This window comes from Anoplopoma fimbria, chromosome 24 (genome assembly GCF_027596085.1).
Source record: "Anoplopoma fimbria isolate UVic2021 breed Golden Eagle Sablefish chromosome 24, Afim_UVic_2022, whole genome shotgun sequence".
In the NCBI taxonomy this organism is placed as follows: Eukaryota; Metazoa; Chordata; class Actinopteri; order Perciformes; family Anoplopomatidae; genus Anoplopoma; species Anoplopoma fimbria.
The window spans coordinates 17,876,059-17,897,211 of record NC_072472.1 but is presented as its reverse complement, the minus strand read 5'-3'; positions in this window follow the sequence as shown (position 1 = coordinate 17,897,211).

Sequence of the window (21,153 nt, the reverse complement as noted above, 5' to 3'; positions counted from 1 at the left end):
TTAAAAGCCTTCACTGTGTAGAAATCTGTGTACTTTGTTGAGTATAAAGCCTAACAGGTCACACAATGTTAGCATGAATGTTGTGAAAAACACAAGATTTGGTGAAAGCTAGCTAGCTAGCTACTTTCACTCGATGATTTTTCCTTCTAAAATGATTATTTGTTGGACAGAATGTCTTGAATTTTCCGGGAAGTGTGTGGAGTGTGTTAACAATTAGTGTAGTGGTTCGAAAACACTGTTGTTTGGGTTTGAAGGCATCAAATCTTCCAAATTTGACATTGAAAAAAGTCAAAAAAGATGGCGCCCGGGCCAAATTTCATAAAATGCCAAAACTTGAAGCTTAAGTTGTCTCCAGGTGTCGCAATTCCTGTGGCAGAACAAGCTCATAAGATTGTTGAGGTCCTAGTTGCTTTCTCCTTACAAGAATGTTGTTCTGGAGCTCCAATCGATTTAATTCTCGAAGGAGGAGGGGCAGATCAGGGAGCTCATTTCTCAAGGTAGGGGGTGGTGTCTTTCCATGTTCCAATTGATATATGACGTGTCTAATGGTTTGGTCTGCCCGTTGTCGTACAGCCAGTTCAGCTTCTGTAAGCGGGGGAATGATGGAAGTTCCAAACTGACTGTCATTTACAAAACTGTCAGGAAGTGAATCAACGGAAGTCGAGAGTGATTGAATAAGGGCAAGATTGTGATGAGGATCTGCGTTGTCTGAACTATAAATGAGATGTCGGTCGCAGATGGCCTGAAGGGTCTGTTGATCAATAGAACCGAATGCTGGGTCAGAGAGATGATGTTGGGCGAAGGAAAAAGTGGACAGTGCAGCAAGCCATCTGTAACTTGTTGCATCCAGTTTTGCGGATGTCAGGAGGTAAGTAAGTGGGTTGTTGTCAGTTACTACTGTGAAATGATTTCCATACAAATAGTCACTGAACTTTTCTGTCACTGCCCATTTCAGAGCAAGGAATTCAAGCTTATGAGCAGGATAACGGGATTCGCTACGAGATAGCCCTCTGCTGGCATAAGCAATGACTCAGTCTTTTCCTTCTTGTTCTTGATACAACACAGCTCCAAGACCAGTGGAGCTGGCATCCGTATGCAGAAGGTAAGGCTTTTGAGGATCAGCAAAAGCAAGAACTGGAGCAGTAGTGAGTTTCTGAATTATTGCTTCAAAAGCCTGCTGACAAGAAGACGTCCAGCGTTCACCAAACAGCTCCTTGGGTTTTAAGTATTTTCCTGGTTTTAATGTTGGGTTCAATTTCTTCTGTGTCGGTGGATAACCGGAGGTAAGGTTATGAAGAGGTTTGACAATACTAGAATAGTCCTTTACAAACCTTCTATAGTACCCAGCAAAGCCAAGGAACGACCTTAGTTCTTTCAAAGTTTTGGGCACTGGCCATGTTGTGAGGGTGGCAATCTTTTCTGGGTCCGTTTCAACACCATTTCGAGAAACCACATGTCCAAGGTAACGGACAGATGGTTGGAAGAATATGCACTTCTCCAAAGACAGTTTTAGGCCAAACTCCTTCAACCAATCAAGCACTTTCATTAGCCTTGCTTCATGTTCTTCTAAAGTGGGTGAAAAAACAATCAAGTCATCAATGAAGACAAGGACTTCCTTCAGGTTAATTTCTCCCATGCATTTCTCCATTATACGTTGAAAAGTGCTCGGTGCATTTGTCACCCCTTGTGGCATGCGATTAAACTCCCAGAATCCTAAAGGACATACAAAAGCAGTTTTAGGTTTATCTGCTTCCTCCATTTCGATTTGATAGTAACCAGATTTTAAGTCGAGCACTGAGAACCACTTAGATCCAGAGAGTGCTGTGAAAGTGTCCTCAAGCTTAGGTAGAGCATACGCATCTTTGATAGTTTGTAGATTCAGTTTCCGGTAATCTATACAAAGTCGCACAATGCCGTTCTTTTTCCTTACCACCACAATAGGTGATGAAAAGGGAGACTCGGATTCACGGATCACTCCGGATTCAAAGAGTTCTTGAAGATGTTTACGGACAGCGTCGATATCTTGGGGATGAATAGGTCTTGGTCTGTGCTTGAAAGATGTTTCATCTGTAAGTTTAATGTGGTGAGTAACTTTATCAGTTCTGCCGAAGTCAAGATCATGTTTTGCAAAAACTTCTGGAAGACCGCTGAGTTTTGTTGTAATCCGATCCTTCCATTCAGGTGAGAGTGGTGAGTTGCCGAAGTTGAAACTCAGCTGTTGTTTTGGGGATGTATGATCTGACTTGACTGGGTCAGAAACAATTTGTTCCTTTGCAATTATGGTCTGCATTGCACTCATCTCTGCAATCGCAGATCTAGCAGGGATGAAGATATCATGATCAGATTCATTGGTTATGACAACAGGCAACTGACATGGCTGAAGTCTAGGAAGGTCCACAAGACATGCTTTGACCATCAACCCACCAGGCAAGGGGAAAGAAGATGGATGCTCAACAATGACATTTCTTTCTGACTTCCAAGAGTGTGTAGCTGTAATCCCGTCCAAAACAACAGTTCTTCCTGCTGGGATAGTTTGCGGGCTCTTCCCATGCATCCTGATAATGCCATGATAGCTGTGACTCGTTTGATTATGTCTAAATTCCAAAATCTTCAACACAGCTCTATATCCATAAGGAAGCGGGTGACTAACTGAAAGGTTGTCTTCCACGCATTTCTCATAAAGTTATGTTTTAAGGTTTTAAAGAAAGAGAAGTTATGGACCAGTCATCTAGTAGTTTGCACTAGGTTCGTCTAGGGAGCCCAATGTGTATGAAAAAACCACTGAGAACAAAAAGTAAATTTTAACCAAGCATTTGTATTTGATATTTCATCCAAACAACATTAAATCATAACATACATTTGTCTTTCAAACATATAATATAATGGGGTTCTTAGACGTCAGCAGGGGGAATAAATAAAGGATTCAGTTCATTCCAGTGATCAGTTCATTTCCTACCACACTACTCGTGGGAAGGGGAATTGTTTTTTCCAAATTCATTGGGTAGCTCGCCATCAAACACTTTGTCTTGGATGATTCGAAAATCCACCGAAGAGGGTAGACACAAAAACCTGACTGCTGCCTGCAGAGGATCAACCACATGTAACACGAAGAGCTTCAGCTGTGCTAGCCTTGCCGTCCGTCAGAATGGTACGCAATGAAAACAGGAAGTTACCCGACATGACCCGGATATTTATTACACAACACCCATCAGGGATTGGCTGGGCACTTTACTGCTTAATGTTATTTTATTAAGCAAATCTTATACCAGGAAAAAATATTTTAAAGAGCTAAACTTCCCTGGGTTACAAGAGTATGTGATGAGTCTGTATGCATATGGGATTTAAATATGTCAGATGCATTCCATGAAACTCTACACCTGTGTCCTATTGTATAATGAGTTTGTGTATCGTCTGAAGACATGACTTATATCACACCAGAACGGTGGTTTTGTCACAATAACATTGTATCAAGCCTACAAATGTGTTCTGCTCTGCATCCAGTGTGTTTTTGTCGTTTGTAGGGTTTTTTTTACACATTAATTTGTTAGCGGGAGCCAAAAGGTTAATGCTCTGGCTAATGCATTGAAAATTAAAGAAAAATAAAAAGAGCCAACCTTATGAAGAATGTTAATTGAAATTGTGAAAAGCTAATTACTCATTTGTATAGTTGGCCATCAAGACCCAAACATGAATACATAATATGTTCTTTTGGCGAGAATGTGATCTCACTTGTTTCAGGACATAAAGAGCCAGCCTGTTACTTATAACTATAGTTTCTGATGTGTTGAAACACGTTTATTGCAGAAAATAAGAGACAAAGAGATGATTAGAAGAACGAAACTGTTGCAAATATTGCAACACACTTGACATGTGGTTTAGGTTGGGATTTTGTTCCATTTATTTTCCCTTGTATGTGCTATTGATTTTTCTTTTCCTGTTTGAGCATCTGTGTTGTTTTTCTTTCTTTTTGTGCAGTGAGGTCAGTCCCAACGAGGCCTGTTACCACCTCCTTTTGTAGATATATATATTTTTTTTTTTAAAAGTTAAAGGCAAAAGCATTATGTTATTCAGTGAAACCGTGTTCAGCAGTACGATAGCACTTGTATCAACAGGATCAAAGCTTCGTTCATTCCCTTGCGATTTTTAAATGTGTGCAAGTAAAATTTACACACAGTCAGTTGTCATACCCAAAGACGTACTATCAAAAATATACATACATCATGGAACATATTATCTGCAAAGAATAATTTGCCTATTGATTTGCTACTTAGCCATTGAAAAATAAAAATTTAATATGTTCTGCTTGAATGATCATCATGAACTTTGTGCTGATCAGAGCAATTTTCCACCTTCTGTATACAACTCTATCTCTATCTATCTAAAGTAATTTGTTTAAGGCACAGCAATAATTTTCTTAACTACTCCCACAGAACCATGAGAGGCTGTTTGTTACAATGCTAGAAGACACAGAGAGATGATATGCAACCTGCTCTGCCTCCTCTCTGTTCTTTCACTGCATCCCCTCTGGCTACTTCCACAACACGCCAACACACAAGAATGGGAAAGGGCCATTTTAACTTTAACCCTCTGACAAAGTCACAGGCCTTGAGGTAGAACATTTCATTACGAAGCAACAAAGATGTCTCTTTGTCGAACTGCATGTAAAAATGTAAAACAAATAAAAAAATGTAGCCGTACACAAAACCAGTGCTGTGCAGTGTATTTAAAACAGCTTCACTATCACTTATATATATCATTAAAATATATTATTGATGGTTGTAAGTAAACACCTAAAAATGCAAACAACAGTATGTACAAGATTGTAATTTGTTTTAACTCTTTGTTGAATTAGTGGATGGCTGCAGGAATAGGTAACCTTTCCCAAGATAAATAGAACCTATTTTTCTTAGTTATTTCCTTCTCTTTGTGATTGCAGTTATTTGGCATAAATACATGTTATTTAACATTTTAGTGAATATTTTTGTACTATTCAGCGCTTCCTTTTCAGAAACCAGCTATTCACTCCCGATATGAATCTCATTTTGGCAGAGACGCAGCACAGCTTTGCATGATTGGCTGTATTGCTGTCCTCTCACACTCCCACAGACATGCATTTGATTTGTCACCAGCATCCAAAGTCTTATCTAAACACTGCGAAGAATCTCTGAGTAAATGTTCCCGGTTGGCACACTTCAGCAGCACAGAAACAAGCTATTCTGCAAAAAGGATCTCCTAAGTACCTTTTTTTATACAAAGGGAGATTAGAATGCACTGCTAAATAAAGAGAATAAATTATGTGAAGATGATTTGGCACATTAAAACATGCAGGTCGTCGTACATTATTACCATATGATAAGAGGACTGTAGGAAGTTTTCATTCAATCCTTTCTCATGAGAGGAGAATGAGAGAAAACAGGCCAAACTTAAGTAATTGGCTTCAGAAGTTGCAGCTCTCTCGTCCTCCATTTCTGGGCTGAGAGGGAGAAACCTGCCATGCTTGTCAAATCTTCTTGACTGTTACTGTGATGGCCAAAGAGAGTAAAAATGGCATCCATCTTGTAAGAGTAAGGGGGAAATACAGGTTTAGTCATGTGTGAAAGAACGTCTTGTTACGACAGTGAAATATGTCATATTGGCAGCTACCAAATTGACATTTTTAAAATTACATTTTTGAATTCACTACGCTGTTAAACAATTGTGAACTTTTAAAATCACTAATTATGGCATCAAAATAGTGTTGGACAACACAAAGTGCATCTGTGCCAAGGTCTTGCAGTAGGTTTTGTTTTAGCACTGGTGTATTAAGACCATTGTAGGTAAAAAAAAATTATAATAATAATTAAGGAGCAGGGAAGATGGTAATATTCTGAGAAAAAACTCAGAATTTCTAGATTGAAGTCTTAAATTTATTAGAAATATAGACCTGGATATTTTCTGAGATCAAAGCGGCAAATTTATGAGAAAAAAAACAAACACATATTTGAGAGATTTTTCAGTCAGGAAATTACAAGAAAAAGTTGGAAAATTATGGAGTGCAAAACCTTAGTAATGAAAAGATAATGGCGGGGTTTTGTTAGGGAATGGAACTGCAGGTTCCTGCATGTTGGTGACCTTGTATGCATGTATTGTGTATTTTTTGTGGGAAAAAAACACAATTTAGGCACTGGTTGAGAATTCGAAATATAAAAATACAATGAAATATACTGCAGTGAGGCTAGGGCATTCTGTATTGCTTCCAAATGTTTTTTCTCCTGCAGATCAACTTTCGGATTTAATGTTTTCTCTGCTGACATCCCTGATTCAATCAATAACTCTTAATTCATTTATAAACCACTTTAATAGCTTATATGCATTTTTAGCAAGATTTATGCTTATGTTCAAAACGTTCTGCACATTCACTACGTATCCCACATAACTGTGTTCACTGAGATTTTGAGAATAAAGTCGTACTATTCAAGAGCTACCTGCCATATATTCCGCACTGAATCACACTGTTGCATTGCTGTTATTGTAGTATCCCCTTCAGACCATCTGACAGATACAGAACCCTGTTTGGGACTTGGATCTCTGGATGAGACAGAATTTAGTGGCTACTCTTCATCTGAGGTGGAAAACCAAAACTAAATGGAAAAAAAAAACTTCTGATGAGGCATGAATCCTCTTAAAAAGCTTATTTTCCACACAAGTGCTAACTTCACCAGCTCCGATAAAATGCTTCCCCAAGCTTTTCAGTAGGAATCAACCTAAAATAGGGAGACACTCCCAGACAGAGCAAGGGTGTTTCATTTAAATTCAAACAACTGTAGGATACAGTAGCCTACCGACTTTCAGGAAAAGCTAAAACATGCACATATGGACTCAAACCAACATATTCTATTATGAATTTACTCTCAAAATATGAGGGTTTTTTTCTCGTCATATTATGATTTTCTTCTCAGAAGACAGATTATTTCGGTATACCTAATACGCAGTCGTAGCAGACAAACTGGAATTCCTCCGTTTAGTTGATTTTGTTATTCTGTCACTAATCTGTGGCTAAATAAGAGCAGCTTTTGCCGTATTTACTCTTTACTGTTAACTAAATGCAAGTGTTCTAAATATTGAAGAGGACTTGTCCTCTGAGTCCCCCTAGTAACCTACGCCTGTGATCTGTGCACTCATTTTTGAACTCTCCATCACAGATAATGTAATATAACAAACCTGTCAGGCAATAACGTTTCTAATATTGCCTGTCTGACACACCTGACATTGCTCCTGATAATAATCTCATGTCACATGTGGCATCCATGTAGCAGGATGTAATTTATGATCCGACAACCGTAGATTCAGTGTTTGCACTGGTTTGAGATATGATCACAAAGACCTCTATAGAAAGGGTAGTGGGCTACATTGTTTATTTATTTTTTACTTCCAAAGCATTTAAATAAGAAAATAACATGGTGCAATAGATATTCCCTAAAGTAGAGAGCAACAGGAGTTAAATGTTTGATTTTTAAGTGATGCTTTGAAGGGGCATGGCAAAACCACAAACTAGCCCACAGCAATATAAAAAACATACGGTAGCATACTGTGCATACATGTGTTTGTATGTAAAAACAGCAGGATTCTCTCTAAATTAAGGCCATATTTCACTTCTCCTGGAATTCCAGAGAACACACTGGCTTCTGTTGGTGTGCATTCTTGTTTCCTGGTATGTTTAATACATAACATATAACAGAGATGCTTGGGGCTTTGAGGCTCAAGAATGTATCTGAGGACCATTTACTAAGAAATGTATTTCTCACCATTATTTATTTTGAGGGGAATAAACTACAACTATTACATTACAGTCACTATTTGAGCAAAAATTGCTTTACACCATAAATATAATAAATAAATAAAATACAATTCCCAATGTCTACCGAACAAGGCCGATGATCAAGGCCGATTAAAAAAATCACTATATCGTCTTTAAAACAAATTTCTAGTTGTGTCTCCCCAATTCTCAGGGTAGGAAAACAATTTATCTCACTTGCTGTGCCCTGAGCATGTGTTGCATTTAAAATACATTTTGCTCATTTCACCAAGTTTCATGCAGGATAAGAAGACAAGTGAATCCAAACAGCAAACTGTAATCCCAGTAAACAATAGCAGGTACTGTGGTGAAATCTCTTTAACTAAATTCACACTTCAGCTCTGTTTTAAGATGGCCTTAAATACTGTGTAATGAGTTATGATCATTGTATTGCGCTGTTGCCAAGCACACACAACTTCAAAATTCTGATCTGCATTCCCAGAGATACTTGTAATCAACAGAGTCCTGATTTTCCAAAACTGATTAGCTGCTGCCATTCAGTATTTGGCAAGCACTGTCCCCAACTGTTCAACTTTCAGTGCTATGGCTTGTATTGCCTGCTTTTGTCAGTTTGTCTTCAGACCTACCACACAGACTCCAAATGTCTTTTTTAAAGATAGTTCTATCACACCAAGTTACCCTTTATGAGATAGGCAGCGCAAATACATAAGCGTGAACTACGTCTGGCTCATTAGGTAGCACGAAATCAAGCCGTCTTCAGAGTTCAATACATCCTGCAGGACCAAATGGGAAGTTCAATTCTGCACTTGGCAGTCAGATAGACTACATCCTTTTTGTTGAGATAGGCTCCTTGCTGCTCAGTAGGAGATAAACAGCCCAGCTAGAGGACGTGAGCAGGTGCTGCAGCCTAACATTACATCCTGACTCTGGCCACAGCCACCCCCTACCACGCCCCCTACACCCGCACAGCACGGAGTACAAACTTCCAGTGATTGATGTCATCTCCCGAATAAACAACCAAAAGTTTAAAAAAAAACTTTATATTGGATTTATATTGGTTCCAAGGATTGGTCAGAGCTGTGCAACTATTCCAGTATCAGTGAAGATATGACTTCTTTGATACCAACAAACACAATATGAAAACTCTTGTGTCCTAGACCTAATTTTTTATTTAATTTATTTTAATGGCAGGCAAGTTCTGCACAAGGTATTACGATAAATATATTCCATATATGTGGAACCTATTAATGTCAATGTTCATTTTAATCAATCTAAAAAAGCATACACTTTAAAAGCTCATATGTGTTTAAGCAGAATTTCTGCTCATGTTCAAAGCTCCTTGTACATTCAAAACATATAACACAGCCTATCTGTGTTCTCATAGAAGAAGTACTATTTGGAGAAAAATAAAGTCATATTTTACCAGAAAAAAGTTGTAATTTAATGAAAATAAGATCATGGTAGTATCCCCTTCAGACAGTTATGTGTGCTGCAGTGCAGTCATTAGGAGAGGAACTGGGTTCAGACAGGATCGGAGGTATATCGCTATGCAGCTGTTAACACCAGAAGCCCCTTTCTCTGCGCCGGTCAACAAGCGGTTCTTCTACTCTGCTCCTCTCTCTCTCACTGTGTGTATGTGTGTGTATTTATCTGTCTGTTAATACCAAAGATAATGCGAACAAGTTTGTTCAAATATTGGTAGGGACAATTCTGTCCTCCCAAAATATTGGTAGGGACATGTCGCTACGGTCCATATGCAAACCTATGTCCTTGTTGGCAGCATTGATATAGCAGCACTCCACTATTTGCTATGTAAAGATATAATGGAGTAATGTCTACCTGAGCAGAGAATGAAGTCTCTCTCCCTCTGTGTGCGCTGTAACCAGAGCTTTTCTGTCCTTTGCTTACATAGCTAGGCAGGCCGTGTGCGCTTTTAGTGCATGTTGGTGCAAGTGAACGTTCCCCACTGGCTAGCTCCTCGGGGCCGCTTTGCACAGTGCTCATATGCCGTCCTGTCCCATGGCATTGTCTAGGAAGCATGGAGCCCACCCACCGGTTACCCCTCAGGTGAACACTGTTAGCTCTGTCAGCACTGTTGTCGTTGTTTCCACTGTTGGCATCGTTAGCACCGTTAGCTTCCAGCCGTCGGCTCAGCCGTAACAATGTTGAGAGCTGTCTGAAGGCACTAGATGTGCCCTGAATGTCATATTGAACTCCTTCAAAATGGCCCTATTATACTTTTCTGCTTTTTCCCTCTTCTTTAGTGTGTTATATATATTTTTGTACATGTAAAAGGTCCGTAGAGTGTAAAACCTGAAGTCCACACCTAAAAGGAGTTACCCTCCCCCTCAAAAACACTGCTCCTGAGCTGCCTGAAACGGCTCGATTGAATTATCTCCTTCACTTCCGTAACTTTATGAGGTCCTAATGTTACGGAAGTCACGTCAAACTCTCAGGCTAGTTTGGTCCGCCCTCAAACAACAAAAGAGAGAGATAGAGCTGAAGCTCACTTCCACCATGGTGTAGTGGTTATGAAAGCAGTCTCTCACCCAGGCGGCCCGGGTTTCGATTCCCGATGTGACCTGTTGTTCATTTGCCATGCTACGGAGGGAGAGTTTTTTTAAAATGTGACACTTTGACCAATCACAACAGAGCGGGCTAGCTGACCAATCCGGGCAGACTTTGCTTTCTGGAGGGAGGAGCAAGCGCTACAACGGAGCATTTCAGAGAGAGGGTGAGAAGAGGTGCTGCAGGACAGCCAGGATGAGAAAAACAAGGCAGATTATGAGCATTAACGCATGTAAACATGTTGTAACTGTAACTTGAGATAAAAATATGCACCCGGAAAATAGTATAATAGGGCCAGTTTAAGTGTTTTTGCAGTAGCATGTTCTTCATAATCTTTTCACATATCCATTCTACATGAAAAATTAAGCATATGAAAAATGTTTATATGGAAAACTACATCCATTGCAGATTGTAAATAACCCTGATGCCATGCCCTCTTAAAGACATGTTTAAGTTAACAGAATTTCACACCATACAATATTTGAAGAAAAATGCATTCTGCATTCACTCTGTTGTGCAGACTATACAACAGGGGAAAAAAAACTATCGAGAAGATAAAATGTCATGCTTCAGCTTCCCTCATTGAACAGATTTGCGTCCCATATGTCTCAGGCAACAAAAGAGCGGCTCCTGAGAGGCAACCACAACCTTCAGGAGTAATACAGGAAACAGATGAGATGTTTAGATCTTAAACATCTAAAAGAGTGGGCTCAAATCCAAAAAAGAGCTTTAGAGTTGCAGGGAGGGAGTAAACAAGCAAGAAAGCCCTATTGGCTGAGAACAGAGGTGAAGGATGTGTTGAAAGAGCAAGGAGAATGCTTGAAGCCTAAGGAGGGAGAAAGCAATATTCAATTACTGATTTTCTAATATACTAAAGACGTGAACGCAGAAGGAAAGAAGAGGAGGAGAGTTTATTTAGGTGGGAGCAGAAAGAAAAGGGAAAGAGTGAGACCTTTGTTTGACGAGTACCAGACACATGAGGTGAGGGGAAGAATGAGAGACTTTTAATTAGACAAGATCGACAGTGAGAGGTTGTGAAGTCTAATTAGGTGTGTTTGAAAAAAACGGTTTCGAAAGTGAGGTCGCTCAACTGAATGAGAGACTTCATTATGGCTGAACGAAAGTGGGAGATGGACGATGTCTTTTTTAAACACTATGGGCGACATTTCAGATAACAAGTGCTTAGTTATTTTGTCTGTTTCATTAGCGAATGAATTTCCTGTCAATTAAATTTTCATGATACAGAAGGGCACTCATTTTGTACCAGAGCAGATCAAGCGCTGCGACCTTGTAAGTGACAGTCTCATTGGGAACAAGTAGGTATTTTCCTGCCTGCACCCATTTGGTAATTTCATGGCTCTCCATGACATCAGCTATAAGAATATGTGAGGGGGAGCAGACTAAAGGGAAATGAATATAAAAGGCAGGCAATTTGGCATTGAATATTTTGCTTCCCACTGCTTTCAAATGTCTAAGCACAATGGCTGCTTCCTTTAGATTTAACTGGAGAAGGAACAACAAAGATGTCTCAAAATCGGCTATATGCACTCAATCATCCAGAATGTTTTTACACTGTGATACTTATGATGTTAAAAATTAAAGATACAGTTTTCTCAACTCTTAAAGTGTTGAATAAACATTAAACTACCTCTCATTTCCTTTAATTATGTTTTTATGCGATTAAAATGGGGATGGTTATGATATAAATGGATTTCATTTAGGAACTTAATTTATAGTGAAAAAAAACACAATGCTGTTCTGTTAAAAGTCTTAATTGGAAAAACAAGGGCTAATGAACTAATTTGTACACTAGTGGAGGAATCACAGGGGTTCATCATATCCTTTTTGTTTATAATAAATCAGCAGTTAATTATCCTGTTAGGAATTGCCATCGGCAGATGTACATATAAAACTTTTTGGGGGATTTTACTCACAGCGTGTCACTCATAAATTGACATAATAATCAATACCATCATTTGGGAGGTTGATTTGATTTACCTGCAATATTGATTTTTTTCTGGCCAGTTCCGGACAAAAACAAGCTGTGGATAGCTTTGACATATTTATACATTTTAAGTTGCAGTTAAGTTTATTACAGCAGCAGATACAGAGCACGTTAGCATTAATTTGAGGTTATGTATATTTCTAACCACCTGATGATTATAACAGCAATATTCACCCAACTTTTTTGGAGACTAAAAACTCTAGAGGGAAATACCCGGCTCTTTAGCTTCTAAATGCTACACTCTGTTCACCAGTAGGGCTGGATGGCATTGAAAATACCTTGATATTGATATCCCCATGATATTGTATGGTTGGCAATTGGTGCTTTGACAAAATAACCTTAGCAGTCAAGCTGGAGACAGAAAAAAAAACAATGAGCTTAAACATGTTTCTCAGCAATGAACGGAAGTGGTCTGGTGATAATTCCCTTTCACATTACACAGTCATACGATATATTATTCTTTTAAATATATATCGATATTAGCTTCTTTAATATCCAGCTGACCAGAAGTGCTGTCTGACTTCTGACATGTCAAATGTACTGAGGGGTCGGGTTACTTAACACAAAGAAACTGGATGAGCATTGATATTTTACAGAAACAGTTCAAACCATCTGGAATTGGTAACTAAAACCCTTATCAGCGAACTATCACAGAGAGAATGAGCCGAAGTGCCTTCCCCTCTTGGGATTCTCTCTCAAATTAAATCTTAATAGTTTGGAGCCCAATAGAACTGGTTAATGATTGTAAACTGAATGAATGTAGTCCGTATCTCCATAAGAAACCTTTTCGGAGTCCTTATAAGCTGAACCAATCATTATCTGTGAATAAAACATTGACAAATTTCCCCATATTGATTTTAAAGCAGTAGGTTTAATAAACTTGCCTACTGAAAGAGAGCAATACAGTATCTAGGTACCCATTGATCAATACTTCTTTGTCTCATGCAGGAGCACCCCTTATGTATTTTCTTGGAGCCTTCCTATTAGGCGACACCTCCATCACTGATTAAACAGCAGTTTGTATTCTTGGCAGAGACTCTCAAAACACCTAAAGGTATAGCTGTCATATAGATCTCAAATCTTCTTCACCACAGACATCAACCCCATCTCCAGTCAATATGTAAGCTACTATTTACTTCTCTTACTGCATTTTCTAAGCTGACTCATCCTGGCACGCTCACACTCTGCTCCCATGGCTCCATTCAACATTGTGCAGGGTGTCTCCCATTCAACCTCATTTCACACACACACACACACAGCTTACACACACACACACACACACACACACACACACACACACACACACACACACACACACACACACACACACACACACACACACACACACACACACACTGCAACAAAACTTCTCTATACGTTCTACTTTTATATATAGATTTCACTGTCTCATCTGGGCAGGAACTTGAAAGGGCTCACACTTTTAGAGGAGGACATAAACATACACATTTGCTGGCACGAGAGCAATGAAAGCACACAAATGTGAATTTGCGCACACTAGAATATCACCTAAATACATAGCACCATCATTGTTGGTCGGATTGCTCAGTCATTCAAATGAGCAGAATGGCGGTGAGCTGTTAAACTCTTAAAATTGTGTCCTAAATTGACCCTTTGCAAAGCCCCTCCCCCCTGCTGGCACTCCATCAGGTTGTCAGAGCTGTCATGGACCCCACACTGTCACTAACTGCACACCCTGAATAAATGTCGTCCAATTTTTGGGAAAAAAGAAAAAGCGATTTCAGAGACAAGCAGACATTGGAGTCTTGCAATGTGTGTTTAAAGGATATATCCAGGTTGTCAAAGTGATTCAGCAGCAAAAACAGATAGAGGCTAAAGCCTACTGATCACAGTGTAAAAGTAAACCACCACATAACCTGGCAATCTAGACAAAAAATTATGAAAATTAATGAACAAATCAAGTTCCTGTAAAGCCGGGTAGGTCTATGGCGCACAGCCAGTTCATTGTGGGGCCCTGATCAGAGCTGGCTGATGCTATACGCTATAATTAGACAATCTGGGCCAGGACCTAGCCAAGGGTCAATTTGTCTTTTTTCATCAAAACATAGAAATAATTGGTTAAAAACAGGGGATAGGAATTGGGATCTTTGCCATAGGACCGAGTTTGAGTGTTGCCTCTCATCTTTAGCTCCATTAAAAGGTGCTAAATTCAAAACTCAGAGTATATTTATGATCGAAGGATTGCCTCCACACAGCTCTCAACATGAAGGCAGCGGAGCCAGCTGTTCGTAGCTGATGGTGCAAACAGCACGAACAGGGCAAACAACGGCAACATGGCTGACAGAGCTAACAGTGTTAACCTGGGGGGGAACAGGAGGGTGGGCATTATGACGCTGTGGGTCGGGACAGCAGTAACTGCCATATTAGCGCAGTGCGGAGTGGTGGCAATTAGCTAGCTAGTGGGACACACACACACACGCACGCGCGCACACACACGCGCGCACACACACACACACACACACACACACACACACACACACAAAATGTCTACAACTCTTGGCTGCTATCTGATTTTTAAATGAAATGTTTGACCCAGGAGTCACTCAGCAGTTGCCATCACTGTGGCAACCTTTGACTGCAGGTGGAGACACACAGCCGAATGAGATTTGCTAATTAGACTGATATCTGCGGTGTTTACCGACCACTTGACAACACAGGTGTTACATTGGAACATTTTTAACTGTTACTAATATTTATCTGATTGCTTAACAAAGCTGGAGTTTGAGTCCTGCATCTCATGGTAATCTCTGTTAATGTGGACATAACTGACATGACACACACACAGATACAGACACAGATGGAAAAAAAACCTCTAAACTAGGATCTAATTTTAGGAATTGAAACACATATCATGATGTTTGGTAACAACTGCTTTAACTTTTAGTGACAAATGGTATCGGGGAATCTTCTTTCTCTGTTTCATGGATAGATGGGTCCAAGCACAGTGGTGTGGTGGCTGGCAGTGTCGCCCCACAGCAAGAGGGCCCCTGGACAGGTCGCTGGGATCGGCTCCAGCCCCTGAACCCTGAACCGGATAAGCGGTTAAAGATAATGGATGGATGGATGTATACATGGGTCCAAACAAGCACACAGATTTTCAAATGAAAACACCCCAGATTTTAACATGGCCTCTGGAGTAGGCCACGTTTTCAAAATAAAACCCCCAGATGCAAATAAGACCTTATTGTGGCCCTGGAATAAGATGGATTTTCAAAATATAAGCCCAAAAGGTAATATGAGTTTATTAAAGGCTTCATGGGTGACTATTCTCTTTACACACACACACACACACACACACACACACACACACACACACACACACACACACACACACACACACACACACACACACACACACACACACACACACACACACACACACACACACACACGTAGCAGCAACTCCTTCAAGTGTATGACAGTCTTTATAGGGTTTAGATCTCAGCTGATGGTTTAACCTTTTTCCATTTAGACACTTATGTCACCTTGACTCCTTCTCCGTATACTGACCCTAATAAAAGTCCTTACACAAGAAAAATAATTTTAACACATTCATTGTTTTTACACCATACATTATATTTTCCCCTTTTTTCCCCCTTTGCTTTTATCCAGAGTCTCCCAACTCCTTCAGCTCCTCCTTCATACAAAGTTAAGCCAACAATGCAGTTCAGCTCTCAGACATTTATCAAGCAACGCTGTCCAGCTTCCAGCTATACATGAAGCAATGTACTCCAGCTTCCAGCTTTCCAAACAATGCAGTCCCAGCGCAATATCCTCGGAAATTGCATTTTCTAGTCACTCTCTCACTCCCTCTCTCACTCTAACACACTAAGATATATGACCAAAACACAATGTTTCCACTGCATTAAATACGTCTGAAACCAATTAATAAAATCAAGCAGAAAATGGCTGCAGCACTGCAATGTCCTTGAAACCAGTCGTAAAACACTGACTGCAGCACCAGAAATACATTTCTGATCATAGGACCAGAAGTAAACAGCTGACTACACAACTGGAAACAAACAAGCAGCAATGAGACCAGAAATAAACGACAGACCCAGGGAGCCGGAACTAAACCGGTGATCACAGGAGAGTAGATAGATGACCAATTATCATGCGGTGAACAGGCAAAGCTCCAAGGGGTTTGACATCCGCGGGCTGTGTGCGTATCCCCCTCAACAAGCCGGTGCCCTTTCGGCTGCCTCTTAAAAAGACTTGGTCGCTGTGAACTCGGTGTCTACACTGACTGTCCCCGAGGAGATGGGCCACCAGTTCCTCCTAAAGGTTACATTCTGTCACTTCAGGGGAGAGGGTCAGCCGTTTGAGGATTACAATCCACTAGTGATTACTGTATAGTAGGTATGTCTGTGTATGTGGAGAGTGGCAGCACTTAGAATTATTGGATGGAGAGAAAAGTGAGAATAAATACACTATATGTGACATTGTAATATGCATTATCCTTTTTGGAAATAACATCAATATGTTTCTGTGCTGACTGCTCTTTCAGGGTTAAAGTGTACTGTAATAAATAAGCAAATAGAGAGGTTTTGAATAAATTCATAATATAGGCTTACACTTTTCCACTATCTAATATTGATCCCAACTGAAAGCACAACAGCAGACATAGGGGTAGTCAATACATTTTGGACTGTGGCTGGTACAATGTTCAAAAACTGTTGAATGCAGAGGCCCTTGGGCATTTTAAGCAGCCTAAAATAACTGGTATTTAAATATAATTTAAAAATTTGGCACTTTCAAACCCATCATTGGATAATGAGCAAAATCTGCAGTCTTTAAACAGTGCAGTGTGTTAATTATGAGATAGGCAAGCACTCGCATATTAACTTGGCAATGGCACTCAATAAAATGTTGCTGCAACCACATAACGTACAGTTTCACGCAGAGATAATATGGCGTTAGGATGATGAGCCAATCAATTATTTGGATCTGCTCAAGTGACAGTTGGCTTTCGTCATTCAGCCAAGTCAACTCGCTGCCTGCAAAACATCTCCGGCTCTTTCTATTTTTCACACAAGATTCCACCGTCACCTAAAACTAAATACCCTCAGAGAGAAGAAGACATTAAAAAAAAAAAGAAAAAAAAAGAAAGGAAGTTCAACATCCCCCTCCTGGAAGACAGTGAACCACAACCAATTATTCTATCACCTGGAGGCCTCTATAAAAGGTTGACGGATTGTATGAGACAGGTGATTAGTTTGGAGTGTCAGATGATTGGGCTGTGAACTCTGCACTTAACTATTACAAGGACTAATGGAAGGAAAGCTAATATGCCTCCGCAAAAACTCCCTAACAAGCTTCCTTACTTTTTTGGTTAAACATGATGAAACCACCTCAAATGTTGAAACAGCTCTCTCTGTCAAATACCTAGAAACCTCTTTTACGTTACAGTCAATGCACCAGGCACGATGAGCAGAGAGGAAGTAAGAACTACTATGGTACTTTTAAATAAATTAGAGATTTTTACATTAGATTGACACTAAAACTAGCATTTCAAGTTACGGAAGATTACCCCGATGCTATGAATTACTAAATATTCTGCTAATTAGACTCGCCCTCAGGCATTCTACACATAGCTCTTGTTTAACATTTCATTTGCTGTGAGTTATTTCTCTGTTCTTAGAGATGACTTGATGCGTCATGCCATTTCACTTGTCGGTAAATCTTGAATCTTAATGAATTCACACGCTCTGATACTATGACCTAATTGTGTTCTTTTTTTTTTCTTCCTCCATTTTTTTAAGCCATAGGCAATAATGCTTCCAAATCTTTAGCATATTTTATTGAAAATATATTTTTATTTACCTGTGTTTAGTCTTTATTGGTGTCTTGTTTATGTCTTTTTTATATCTCTTCTATTTCAGGACGAACATGCATATTTCATGGCCCCTGTCTGCCCTGGTCTTCATTCACCCATTGAGTTTGTGAGGAAGCTTTTCTGGCCCTTTTTTTGTGGTTCTTTTCAGCAGCTCGTATTACTGGGAGTATTAGGTGCCACACATACCTCTTCCAATCCATCCTCCAATCATTTAGGTTTGCTTTCGTTCCAATCTCTACCTGGTTCAAACTAGGTAACATCAGTCTCAAAAATGTTTTTACCCTGTAATTGCACTTGACAAACAGCCTGCTGGCCCAAGTAACTGTTTATTGACTTGTCTCTCTACAGAGTGCTGCTGCTCCTCACGGTGCAGCGCCACACTGTAGTCGTTTGAGAGGCATAAGGTGCTGGCTTGCACCCATCCCCACCCGGTTGCCACAGTGTGTAAATGTAATGATCGATTTCAAATTTGTCGCGAGCTCCAGGGAACGCCGGTGGTTATACAAACTGTCCCATAACCACAGAATCCAAACATCTCTCCCTGCAGCACTTCAATGGGCAAGATGCTATTTGCTCGCATTTACTATGTCCCCCTGCAGCAGCTAAGAAAATACCTAATAAAAAGAATACAAGAAAATGTGTATTTGTTTGTGTAGTATGTGCCTTTGTGTGCCTGCCTACTCCAGATTAGTCCAGATGCATGGGGCATATGATTGATATGCTTATTATTGTTATTGGACATTTATCAGATATTCACAATAAAGTCAAAATTCAAGACTAAATGAAACAGGTGCATTTTATAAAATTGTATGCATGTTTGTAATTGATTTCGCTGGGGTTCTAACAGTGTATCTAAAATTCAAGTGGGCACTCGAGAGAAAAAAGGAAAATCCCATCCTGACCTCCGATGTCGACAGCCTTTATTGGTTATTGCAGAGAGTAGTAGATATTGTAAATGCCCAGCTTAAGCTGTTAATGGAAATGAGCAAGAGAGAAGGGAGAAACGGCTAATGTATTTTAGACATCTGAGGGCATTTATGTATATGCTGAATACATCTTAGGCAAATGCAAACTGTGTTAATTCCATTTGGACCTGTAGTGGTGGCTTATTAGATTAGTGCTTAAATGTCATGTTTGTCAGGTTTAGAGATGTAAATGGAAAGCATTAAATGTATCCTTTAAGGCTACAAAGGGGTACCGAACAAGCTCTCCCTGGCTAGCAGAGAGTTTTATACAGAATTTGAGGATGACTTTATCTAATACGGATCGCTACCGGTCTGCATGGCATTGAGCATGTGGGTGGTTTACATTAAACTAAGTGAATATTTGGTGCTACAGTCAGCCTGGAGAGTATTTGGACAACAAAATACTGTTTGATATTGTGGCTCCATTGTCTCTCTACTTCATGTGTTCAACGAGATGATGCTAATGAGGTTAGTTGGTTTTAATTTTAGAGTATCTTCAGACGCGTATTAATATTCAATGAAGCGCTCGGTCTTTTCTTTTTTTTTTTATTCCACTGTTAAGAGTCATTATGTGCGCGCGGTGCCTGGAGATACAAGTGCCTCTCAATGAACAAGGGGCTTATTGTGAACAGAGGCCAGCAGCACTGAGGCACCGCTCACCTGTTCAGCCCGACAGCCAACTCGGCTCTGCTCCGGCCTGCCAAGCTACACCACAACCAGCTGGTGGCAATCTTCAATTACAACACCTGAGCCGCATTAACTCGTCAGCCTCCACTCCGGAAGCCAGCAGGTGCACCGGGGAGCGGTGCAGAGGGCTCGCCGGTACCCGCGGACAAGGCTTGGCTCATGTCAAAGGAAATAAAAGATGTTTTATTAATTTGCAGTGTAGATTTCTCTTCCCTTTATGTGGAAATTGCAGATTTGCTGGTGAATAATGGAGCTACAGGTATCTGTGCCTGTGGTGCACCAATGGAGACTTGGTTAGCATTAGAGCTTTAAAGATACAAGATATGTTTGGGCTGAGCACACTGTTAAAACTGTTCCCGTTAAACCATTCATGTCATGGAAATTTAAAGCTTATGGTGTAATAATATTTTTTTACATATTGTAGTTTCCATTTAAGGAACAGTGTGTAACATTTAGGGGGATCTATTGGCAGAAATTGAATATAATTTTAATAAGTAAAATCACCTGAAATTAAAAATTGTTGTTTTTCATTAACTTAGAATGTATGCGTCTCCTCTTCACAGAGGACGTCATGTTTCTACAGTAGCCCAGAACGGACAAACCAAACACTGTCTATAAATAGGACCATTCGTGAGAAGAGAGAGCGATGTATTTAAGTATCAGACAAGCATTAGCATCGTATGAAGTTGGGTGTTGATAGGATCAATGTGTATGGAGGAAATCTTCCAGATGAGCAGCCACATATTACATACCATCTTCAAGTACCACAGCGCAAATAGTCGAAGATTAATTCTAATTAGAATTATTTAAAAAAGCAACGCGCTTGGGGTTTCACAGCTGAGTAATCGCACAGATTCAGACTTGTTATCTGACCAATTATTTTTGACATAATTAAATGTAGCCAGCAACTAGTAGTGAAGAGATGTCCCTCTTTTTTATATTGATATTCTTGATTAAATTAAACCTTTGGTCCGCTCAGCTCAAAGTCCCTCTGTCAGTTACTTGTAAAACAAATCATTACAGCAAACCAAAATCCAATCTCACTCAGTGCCTTCGCATCATAACAAGCGCTCGATCCTGGTGGCAGTGTGCCTCATTGTTTAAATTCCTTCTGAAACACTCTCAGCCACTGGCTCTATTTAGTTAAATATTTACTCAGGTGAAAATAATAGCACTGAAATTTATTTTCTGATATTTTCATAGAGGAACTGAGAGTGAAAGCTACATTTGAAGATTGTGCAGAATGTTAACTGTTTAA